We start from the raw sequence: 12,385 nt of genomic DNA on the forward strand, positions 1-12,385 counted from the left end.
TAGATCCCGAGTTAAAGACTTTACATCCTCTCCAGGCATCACATCTCTTTTGCACATGTCATCACCCCCACAACCTAGAGAAACTCAACGGCCATTCGCAAGCCTCGCTCCAGTCAACAGACACCAGTGTTCTCCATCCTCTCCACTGTAGATCTCCCCTGTCTTTTAAATTATCCTACTCCTCCCCCCAATCACCTGGACTGGTTCATTCTGTACAGACAGAGGGGGGCACAACATTACAAGACCCACGACAAGTGCATTACCTCTGCTGGTGACGGTACTCACTCCGTCACACACCCCCCCTCCTCAAAATCGTCACTCCTCAGGGTGACGAGAGAGGAAGTCTGCAGTGACGTTCTGTTCACCGGCCCGATACATCACTGTAAAGACAAATACCACTGACTAATTCGGGCATTCTTGTCTTTCATTTTGTGCAGCCATTGCAAGGCTTGATGGTCCATCTCAAGAGTGAATTCCTTACCTATCAAATAGTAGCGCAGTGAATCCAATGCCCACTTAACTGCTTAACGTAGCCACTTAACGTAGCCTTTATGACTGCTCGCTAATGTTAAATGAATACTGCAGCACATCATGAACATAATTAGGTTAGCTAGCCAAGATAGCTTACCTAATTAGCGCTTACTGATAGCTCAAGCTGGTGTATCTTCTGTGCGTTATATTTGTAACTTATGGAAATATAACCATAACCAGTGATGGCTAAGTTACCTTGAAAAAGTAATCCGATTACTGATTACAGATTACTCCTTTTAAAAGTAACTTAGTTACGTTACTGATTACTTGATTTTAAAAGTAACTACGTTAGATTACAAGTTACTTTAATAGTTACATTCAGCAGCAAAAATAAATTTTTCCAATACTCACTTTATTGGAAGTGCATTTTTAACAGTAACAATGTATTGAAGCAGGTTCGGCAACCGAGGCAGAAACTGCTTAATCCAAAAATTCAGAGGAGGGAAACTTAATTGATAACGCAACCCTGGCGCGCGCCGTCACCGACCCCCCAGTGTCACTTAAAGGGCAAGACTCGCGGAGAGGAGTAGTAGTCGCTACAGTATCTCCTGACATTACGTTTGTGTAGCTGCGCGGTATTATTTGTAAATTTATTTGTAAACGTAATACAAGCGAACTGTTCAGTCAAACAGCTTGTGAAACGAAATACCATTACAATTTCAAGCATTTTAAAGTAGGCTACGTTAGTCAAAATTCCAGCACTTTTCAAACGTGGAACACAAAGCAACATTAAAATTCATTAGGTAAATGTTCCTTCCCCTGTTTTTGAGGGGTGTTTCTTTATACTACCACATATCATTTCGGGAGGACACTGCAAAAAATGACTTGTAAAACGTGCTCGCGCTTTCACAGGGTCGCGCGCAGCGTGCGGAGTCGAGTGCTATGGTCAGACGCAAAAGTATAACTGAGCCAAGAAGAAAGATAAAGTATATATTTTTACTAAGGAAAATAAAAATAGTAACGCACAGTTATTTGGATAAGTAACTTTAATCTGATTACTGGACTGGAAATAGTAGCGCGTTATATTACTCGTTAACGAGTAATAAAAAGTGGTAAAATTAGAGTACTGACATCACTGACCATAACCATATTCCATAATATAGATGGAAAAAACAGGGTCTGATAAAGCAGGAGGAAAGGCGTGATTATGACAAATGGGACTATCTGTGTATATTTTTGGCAAATTGAGAAATGACTGAATTTGTCTCCAAATTTTTAAGGAATGCAACATAACTGGGTTGTTAATGTAAGTTGGTATTTTTATCTTGGCAGGGTTATTGAGAAGCGCTGAGAGTGATGTGCTACCACAGGTTGCCAGTTCGACCTGAAGCCATGTGGGTCTGTTCTCGTGTCCACTGTCTCTCGACAAACATTCACGCCAAAGGCTAGCGCATTTAAGTTGGCTGCCCAGTAGTATAGTTTGAACTGTGGCAATCCGAATACTCCCTTTGCCTTATCTTTACATAGATTTTTTTGGAAGTTCTGGCCATTTTGTTATTCCAGATAAAAGATGTTATAATAGAGTCCAACTTCTAAAAGTAGCAACAGGGAATAAACACAGGAATACACTGAAAGATAAAAAGAAATCTGGGGAGGGTGACCATCTTTATGGAGTTTATATGACCAACCATAGAGATGGGTAATGTGTTCCAAAATTCAATATTCTGTTTTATTTGTGTTATGTTGGATTCCCAGTTGATTTTCAGAAGCTGTGAATGTTCTCGAGTAGCTGTTATGCCCAATGTTTTGAAGTGGTCCTTGGTAATCTTAAATGGCGTTGTACCATTTAAGTCAACTTCATCTGATATGGGCATCAGTTGACTCTTCTCCCAGTTAATCTTATAGCCTGAGTAGCTCCCATAGGTTTCAATTAGGTGCAATAGCGGAGGAATAGATGATTTGGGCCGTGATAGAAATATTGTTGTGTCATCTGTAAATAGAGACAGGTTATGAGCCATGTCGTTTATGAACTGATCTCAGGACTCGCTCTAATTTTACTGGCCAGAACTTCTATAGCTAGGTTGAAAAGATATGGTGAACAGGAACAGCCTTGGCGGACGCCTCTCTGGAGAGGAAAGGACTCTGAAATGTCACCGTTAGTGATGATTGAGGCTTGAGGATGAGCATACATGATACGAATCCAATTGGTGAAATTTTGCCCAAAGCCAAACTGTTCTAAGGTGAATAGCATGAATTCCAATTGCATCTAGAGCAATCACAACAGACTCGACACTGTGCTTATGATAGATAACATTGAAAAGGCGACGCAAGTTAGAGCATATGTGTCGACCGTAAGAGTACCTTTTGTCCTGGTATGAAATTCCTCTTCCTAAAAGACTTATCATATCAAATCAAAATCAAATCAAATCAAATATATTTGTATAGCGCTTTTCACAACACGTGTTGTCACAAACTTTGTATCACGACTTTTGGTAGTGTTGTGCCTTCGTCATATTCTTGCGCACCATTTCAATCATCTCCCCCAATTATATCTCATTTTTAACACAAATGTTAAGAATTTCACTTGTTCTTTGGGTTTCTCTCCTTCCCAAGCTTCTCTCAACACATCCAGAGGGCCTCTGACCTGTCGGCCAAACAGCAATTCAAACGGGGAATAACCTGTCGAAGCTTGTGGAATTTTGCGGTACGCAAACAGGAGATATGGCAACCATTGTTCCCAATCTGCCCCCTGGTCATCCACAAATTTCCTCAGCATGGCTTTCAGCGTTTTATTAAATCGTTCAACAAGGCCATCGGTCTGGGGATGGAAAGGTGTTGTCCTAATGCCACGAATACCTAATAAAGAGAAAACGTCTCTAATCTGTTAGGATGTGAAGTTGGTGCCTTGATCCGTTAGTATTTCCTGGGGTATACCTACCAGCGAAAACAATTGTATCAATACATTAAAAATTTGCCTCGTCTTAATTCTCTTTAGCGCGAATGCCTCTGGATAACGCGTCGTATAGTCGCTTATCACCAAGATGTATCTATTACCTGACCTGCTTCTCTCCAGTGGGCTGACTATATCCATCACGATACGAGTAAAAAGGACATCAACTATTGGAAGAATTATCAACGGAGCTCTGTCTCCTTTTTTGATAAGTGCTGTCAACTGGCACTCTGGATACGCTTTGCAGTAACTGCAAACATCAGTATACAAGCCAGTAAAATCTACCCGCTATTCTAGCTAGTGTTTTCTGCTGGCCCAAGTGACCTGCCCAAGGAACTGAATGGCCCACTTGCAAAATTTTCTCCCTCATCTTTACTGGCACAACAAGCTGTTCCCCATTAACCTAACATTTAGAAAGCTTCCCATTTCTAACAACAAAGCCTAGCGAGCCGCTAATATTTTTAAAACCGGCATAGTGGAAAACACGCATTTGACTGTCTTCACACGCTTACACGAGTTACTAATTCGCCAACTACTGGCGATCCGATCGATTGTGATATAATACTTATTTTTTGTCCATTACACCCCCCCCCCCCCCCCCCCTCCCCAACAATTTACACTTGCCTTTTCCGGTCAACAATCTACACTCGCCGCCCCCCCGCCCCCCCAACAATTTACCTGTATGATGTGGCTCTTTGCCGTAACACAGTAAAAAAAGTGGCTCTTGGTCTCTGATGGGTTGGCCAGTACAAAACAGTACAAAATCTCTTTTTATTCTCTAACAGATTTTTATGAAAAATATACTTACACTCGTGGTCTCTCCGCATTGTCATCTGCCATGCTTTTTTAATGATGGGATGCAGTACACCACGAAGATCTGTTCACATACTGAAATATTTTGCGGAAGTAGTGTCATCCAGGGAAGTTTCGCATACTGGAAAAATTTATTTTGGTCGCATACTCCATACTGATTTGGGGCCCAAGCAGTACACCAGTAGTATGTAGTAGGCTATTTCGAATAGAGCCTCTGTTCGCATACTGGAATATTTTCCGTAAGTAGTACGTCATCTGGGGATGTTTCACGTACTGGAAAATTTAAATTTGGTCACATACTGCATACTGTTTTGGGGCCTACTCAGTACTCCTCAGCACACATGTGTGCTCTACTGTTGTTCTGAGTGATCGCTGCTGCAGTTAGTCAGAGTTATTCAGAGTTATTGTGATGCAGGAATTGAGGCGCAGGAGGCACAGGCAGCATGTCGATCTATTTATTATCCATAGTCCAAATAAAGAAATAACACAAATGCACAGGCTGCAAACCAGCAGCAAAACAGAGCTCAATACTCAAATAAAGTCTATAAAGCAGACAGTGTTTGGACAAAAGGTGAAGAGCAGGTCCAGGGATGCGAGGTGTTGACTCCTCTCAATGTGCAGCCCTGGACTGCACAACCTGTGGGTTTAAGAGGGTGCACACTAATAGGCTACAGGTGTTAATACTAGGGTGATTGGGACCTAGGGACCTCTTGGCTGCCCCATGGTGACAGAAGTAAGTAAAGTAAGTAAAGTTTATTTATATAGCACTTTTCACAGACAGAATCACGAAGTGCTTTACACTGGAGGAAATACCATATAATACTATAATACCAGTTAATTGAATGCCTGCTTAAAAAGGTGCGTCTTAAGTTGTTTTTTAAAAGATTCCACAGAGTCAGCTGACCTCAAAGCCGAAGGCAGTGTGTTCTAGAGATTGGGTGCTATGACCTCAAAGGCCCGATCACCTCGTGTTTTAATCTGGGTGCGTGGAACAATCAAGAGGTTGGCTTCAGAAGACCTTAGTACCCTCAGAGGTGCATAGCAGTGTAGGAGGTCACTAAGGTTGCATGGCGCATGACCCCTTAAGGATTTAAAAAGCCAGTAAAAGAATCTTAAAATTAACTCTCTGTTTCACCGACAGCCAGTGAAGCGCAAATAACAGCGGTGAGGTATGAGAACATCTCCCAGACTTGGTGAGCAGTCTCGCTGCAGCATTTTGAACAGCCTGTAGGCGTCCCTGAACACGGACACTAATAGATGTAAATAGAGAGTTACAGTAGTCAAATCTCGAGGTAATAAAAGCATACACCAGCATCTGCAGCTCCTTAAGGGAGACCACTCACCTCAGTTTGCTGATGTTCCTTAAATGATAAAAACTAGACTTGACCACCAGGTTAATATGGGAGTCAAACATTAGGGATTTATCAAATAAAACACCCAGATTTCGTAGTGGGGCACACTGCAGAGGAGAGTAGGCCTAGGGCCTTGACAATAGCAGGAGTCACTCTGTCAGGTGCAATAATCATTGCCTTGGTTTTAGCTGCATTTAGTTGGAGTGAGTTGCTAGAGGCCCAGTCTCTGATTGCAATGATACAATTTATGAGCCTATCAAGGCAATTTATCTCACCCGGGGCAAAGGACACATATAATTGGATGTCGTCAGCAAAAATGTGGTACAAGATGTTATAACTCCCAATTAGCTGACCCAGGGGCAATAAATAAAGTGAAAAAAACAATGGTCTCAACACTGATCCCTGTGGAACCCCACAGTACAAAGGGGTCACGTGTGACCTGTTGTCATTGGAGGACACTGAAAAACTCCTCCCCTCAAGATAAGAAACGAACCATTTGAGGGCTGGTCCAGTGATTCCAACCCAGTCCCTTAGCCTGTCAATCAGTATGGCATGATTGACCATGTTGAAAGCAGAACTCAGGTCAATCAAAACAAGCACAGATCATTTTTCAGCATCAGCAGCCATCAGTAAATCATTTTGAACTTTAACAAGAGCAGACTGACTGTACTCATCACTGTACCTTATACCCCTTGGTAAACTGGCCCTCCTTACATAACCGCAGGCTTTTACATTTTTACTTATTTATTTTAAAATCTATTCTTAATCTGACACCGTCTTACCTTTTTACCTTTTTTTCTCGTAAAGAGCAATGTTACAGCCTTCGCTCCCAGCATTTTATCTCTTTTAGTGTTCCTTCGGTGCGGACTGAGCTTGGTAAAAAGGCATTTTCCTTTTCGGAGTGTCTATTTGCACCCGGGTACAAGTAGCATTTGCCACACAGCGAGGCTATTTTCACCCCTTAATTTAAAAAAAAGAAAGCGAACCCATCTGCGCATGTCTACTAATGAATGCGCGGGAGCGAAAAGGCGCAAATTCAAAGGAACCGAAACGGAGACAGTAGGAAACGGTAAGCAGAATTTGGTTAATATTTATGTATAAAGGTCCATCACTCAATTTAACTTTACATTTTAAGATATATATTTAAGAAATAGTGTGAGAATTATTATCCAACGAACACTGATATATTTTTGAGCTAATAGGAGCATAATAGTGGCGAACGTAAAGTGTTACCGGGTGGGGGGTGTAAAGTGGACACAGCGAGAAAAAAAAGACAGATTTCAAGTGTGCAGAAACAGTCTAAATAGTCGTTTGAACTAACCTAGTGAAAACCGGGACATCAAATGATTTTTATTTTTTGCCGGGACCGAATATTAAAAAGAAGGAAAACCGGGACAAACCGGGACAGCGACGTGAAAACCGGGACAGGTGGCAACACTAAACGTAGCTGGCGCTACAGAGCTACAGGACACAAACGCTGAGGAGAGCGAGATTTATTAATGGGAATTCCAGTCGTTCAAACAGGCAGGGGTCATAACGGGCGAGCCATCCAGGTTTGACAAATAAACAGGCATGACCATACTAAGAATTAAACTAAGACACCGAACGAACACTTCAAATCAAACACGGGGTAAACGCATACAAACTAGAAAATCAGGATACGGAAAACACAGACGACTGAGCAACGAAACGAGTAGAACTCAGAGACCAGGAAGCGTAGAACACTGAACAAAGAGCATGAATAACAAGAGCACAACACGACCAAAGAGCATGAATAACAAGAGCACAACACGACCAAAGAGCATGAATAACAAGAGCACAACACGACCAAAGAGCATGAATAACAAGAGCACAACACGACCAAAGAACATGAATAACAAGAGCACAAACTAACCAAATAGAACAAAACAACCGATAAGTGAAACATTGGGACTATAAATACACAGAACTAAACTAGACAGGTGAAGACACTGATGACACGGGCGTGTCAGACGAGGGGAAACCATGGAGACAGACACGCAGGGAACAACAGCAACCCGAAGTGACAGCTAGAGAGGGGGGCGTAGCCCTACGTGACAGTCGCATTGCTATCTTACAAAAACAATTTTGTCCAGTCTATTTTTTGAGTTTTGTGTAAAATTATATAATTTTGTCTTTTTGTTCTCTATTTTTGTGTTGTTTCAGTACACACAAAGGACATGAATGTGTATAACAAAAGATGTACAGTCCTTTTGAATTAAGGTTTTTGCATGACAGAGTCAATATGCCAGACTTATAATGTAATGACTATTTTATATAAGCTAATATTTGTGTTTTCTCCCAAGAAGGAAGAAAAGCTAAAGAACATTTGTGAAGGATACTCCTTCGACAGTTGTGAGGAATTCCAGAGAGCACTGAGATTATGGAGTGAAGAGGGCTACCATCCAATGCACAAAATTAAAATTTATATAAACATGATGTAAATAATAAAAACCCCAATTTATTTCTTTAAAAAATTTACAAACCATCCAGAAAAAATGAATTAAAAAGTCAAATCTGTCTTCTGCATTCTGTGAAATTAAATAAAATTAAAGAGGCTGATAATGTACTGGCAGGAAGAACATTTGTATACATCATACTGTAACGCTGGCGACTGGGTGAAGGACGAGACACAGAATCCTGTTCGCTACAGACGTTACTTTATTCGTCTTTACACATATAGCGCAGACAGCGCACGTTTAACACTCAGACATATAGAGACACGTAGACTCAAACAACGACGAGCACAAGACACTGCGCGAACGCACATTAAATAGACAAACTACATAAACCCCACGTGATGACGAGACGAGCCACAGGTGAGACGAATTATCACAGGACGCAACCGCACCCACGGAGATCCACTGACGCAGACGACGTAAACACACGCCCAAAGGGAGGGGTCGGGGACCGTAACGTGACACATACAATGTGGTGTACATATCAGGGTGCTACAGACAGATATTAACTTGTGTTACATTTTGTTTTAACATTATTTATCACTGGCAGTGTATATTACATGTAGTATTTACCATGTGATTACTGCCATTAGCGGTAAGCGACAGGATAATTAAATTGCCATTTAAATTCTAAGCATGGTAAAGAAAAAGACTCACAAGTGAAAAACAAAATTCAAACTGAGGTCTATGTCACGTTGTGGGGGGGGGGGCCCTACCGGTCGCCCCCGGTTACAGCGGCAGCGGTCCTGTTTTTGGTCACGTGATGTTCGGCCCTCAGGTGGGCGGGACCCGTGATCCGTCTCACCTGAGGGTCGTTTGTTCGTCTATATATGTCTTGTCTTTGTACCAGTTGACTGCTGGTTATTATTTCCTTAATCTGGAACCATGCACGGGTTTTTGGTTTGCACACTTTCTATTAAACCATCCTCTTTCCCTGAGACTTGGCGTGATCGCTTCCTTTTTAGTTGCTCACACCTGCCCGTCACAGTCTACCCCATAACCCCAAATAAAAGTATCTTCACTTCTTGTAAAATAATTTTGTAAGTAAAATGGAACACAAAAGAATAGTACTAATATTTGATAAATAAAAATGTTGGGTGCAAATAGTACACACTGCTACGTATAGCCGGGTGCAAATAGCACACACTGCTGCATATACCCGGGTGCAAATAGCACACACTGCTATGTACACCCGGGTGCAAATAGCACACACTGCTGCATATACCCGGGTGCAAATAGCACACACTGCTATGTACACCCGGGTGCAAATAGCACACACTACTGCATATACCCGGGTGCAAATAGCATCTGCCTTTCCTTTTCCGGTCCCTCTAGCTGGAACTTGCTTCAAAAGGAATTGAAGCTGTCCAGTCTGGTCACACTTGGATTTTAAAGCTCTGCTGAAAGTTCTAGAGAAGAGATTTATAGATACCTGCACATGTAATTATTAATCAGTATAAATATGCTATGTTTTATGAATATTAGTTATTTAGTTACTGTAAATTTTTTAATATATCTTGTACATTGTTTTATGATGTGTATAAACAATATGTATATTATTTAAGTGTTATTTTTTAGCTTAATTGTTGTTTTATATTGTATTGAAAACAGGTCTCTCTTGTAAATGAGACGCCAAGTCTCAATGGGACTAACTGTATAAATAAAGGTCTAATAAAAAAATAATAATAATAAGACTCTGTAGAGTGCTGCTTTTGAAAACCTGACTGGAAGTTGTCATACACTTCATAGTTGTCCAGGGTAGCAGTCAACCGGTTCACTACTACCTTCTCCAGGATTTTGGCTATAAAAGGTAAATTTGAGATCGGTCTAAAATTAATGAGAACCGATGGGTCATGGTTAGGCTTTTTCAGGAGAGGTGTAACAATAGCATGTTTAAAATAAGATGGAACACAACCACTTGGCAATGAAGAGTTCACTATAGCTAAAATAGATAGACCCATACTGTGAAATAGCCCAACAACAGAATGAGATGGTATTATGTCAAGAGAGCTGGTGGAAGGCTTCAGTGACCTGATCACATCTAGTAAGTCTTGAAGTAAAACAGGTTTAAAAATGTCCAAAATGAAGGATGAGTCTGGTATTTAGAAGTCATCCCCGGGACAGGTTTGATACTAGACATGATAGCTTTAACCTTATCAACAAAGAAATTGAGAAAGTTGTTACACTCAATATCCGATAAGCAAGTGGTACTAAGTGGGGGAATAATGTTGCTGACAGTATTAAATAAAACCTTAGGTTTTCTCTTAGACACCGCAATTAGATTGGAAAAGTCTAAGCTAATCTAGCTTCCCTCACTAAACTGTTAAAAGTATACCTCAGATCTCTTAGGAATAATCGGTGTACTTCTAAACAAATAGCTTTCCATAGTCTCTCAGTTTGACGAAACTTTTTTCTTAAGCCTCGGACCTCATCTGTTATGCATGGTAATGTATTCATGGTTGGCCTGGACTTAACTTTTAAGGGTGCAACTATGTCCAGGACTTCCTTGCAGTGAGCATTAAACACCTGAGTAAGAAGCTCAGCATTGCTAACACCTACAACAGAATCACACTTAAACAAGGTTGCAAATTTGTCAATTGACTTCTGAGTAATATTTCGATGTTTCACAATATGCGTGAGCCCAACTGGGATATCATTGTTGGAGAGACTGAAAAATATGCACTTATGGTCACTGATTGACAGGTCTTCACAGTAAATTTGACCTATATTTAAGCCCAAGGTGAACACCAGGTCGAGTCTATGGCCACCTGAATGGGTGGAGACAGAGCCCCCTCCCCAAGGACTCCCCCCAAAGTTATCCAGTGTTATTCAGAGTTACTCAGTTATCCTGCTGCTTCACCCGCTTGTGTGTTTTGTTGAGTTTTGAATGTGAATAATAAGGATTCTTTCCGTTCCTTAACCTCTCGCTCCTTCAGTATCGGCGGTGTCACATATCCATTCTTTATAAATCTCTTTATTTTCAACATCTTTATATGTTGTTACACAGAATAGCTACTACTTCTTTAAGCTGTAAATAGGAGTACATTAGCAAATACCAAACACCATAAAATTAAACAAAAAAATCTAATTAAGAGTTAAGAGACTTGCTGCCCTTGTTCTTTAAATTGTATGTTTATCTGTTTACCGTTATTTGTGCTTCTAGGTATAACTTTTAACTTTTTTCATTTTAATTTTAATTTGAGCCTCCTATGTTTATTTGGAATACTAGGTAACGGCATTGATTCCTGTAGTTTAGTAGCAGTCTGACTCAAGGGTATCTTGAATTCTGGCCTATCTATGCTGCTATCTAGAATGCATTCTGTGAACAGATGCAAAGTAATTTGTAAGTCACTCTAAGAGATAAGAGCGTCTGATAAATATGGAAGTAAAAATGTTGTAAAACCTGAGAGCCGAAGGACCTAATTTGAGAACTTGTAAAGCAAAATCTGTACTTGCATTTTTAATCTGAGAACTTGTCAAGTAAAAGCTGCACTTGTATTTTTGAGAATTGAGAATTTGTAGAATAAAAATCTGAGAGTAAATGTAAAAAATTCACTCTGAATCCAGTACAGTTTCCAATCTGTGGAATCATATATGTGGATCTGAGGTAAATAAACTGGATATTTTTTTTCGGCGTGAGATATCGGAAGTGTGGCATGAGAGCGTGTGAAAACGGTCAAATGCGTGTGTCTCACGCTCAATGCGTGAGAATTGGCAACCCTGCAGCATTCATGATTGCTAAATTTGTCCTGCTTTGACTTAAGTGACCAGTCGTAAGTAAAAACACTTCCAATGATATTTCAACAAACGTAATTTCAGATGTGACAGATATTATGCAAATTGCTAACAAGAAACATAGGAGCTAGTTGAATGGTCTGCAAAGTACCACAGTAACATGACTGACAAAGCTAGCTGGTGAATTAGCAAGCTCGTTATATTATTGCGAGTCTGAATGAAACGTTTCTAACGTCTTGAATAAATTTTCTCGATAGACTGTATTTACGTGGTGTTACCCACCACCGGTACCTGGTTAGAAACATTGCGAGTCAGGAAAAAATGCTGTATGTTTAGGGTTTGTTTTTTATGTAATTATGTTGTGTTTGTTCTGATATTGAATAGTTACATTTTCACAGGTGCACTGTGGAGGTATTCTAAACTCTCTGTGTTTCCAGTATGATTATCTAATCCCTTCACTCTTCTGCCTGTGGTCCTGTTAGTCAGAACTCCAGCATCAGAGGTTTCAGTTGAACTCTAAGCCCACCTTCTGAATCCACTCCTGAACCTTTCACCCCCCCCTCGTACTACAACCCCAAATCACACTC

Source organism: Brachyhypopomus gauderio, chromosome 11, assembly GCF_052324685.1.
Source record: "Brachyhypopomus gauderio isolate BG-103 chromosome 11, BGAUD_0.2, whole genome shotgun sequence".
In the NCBI taxonomy this organism is placed as follows: domain Eukaryota; kingdom Metazoa; phylum Chordata; class Actinopteri; order Gymnotiformes; family Hypopomidae; genus Brachyhypopomus; species Brachyhypopomus gauderio.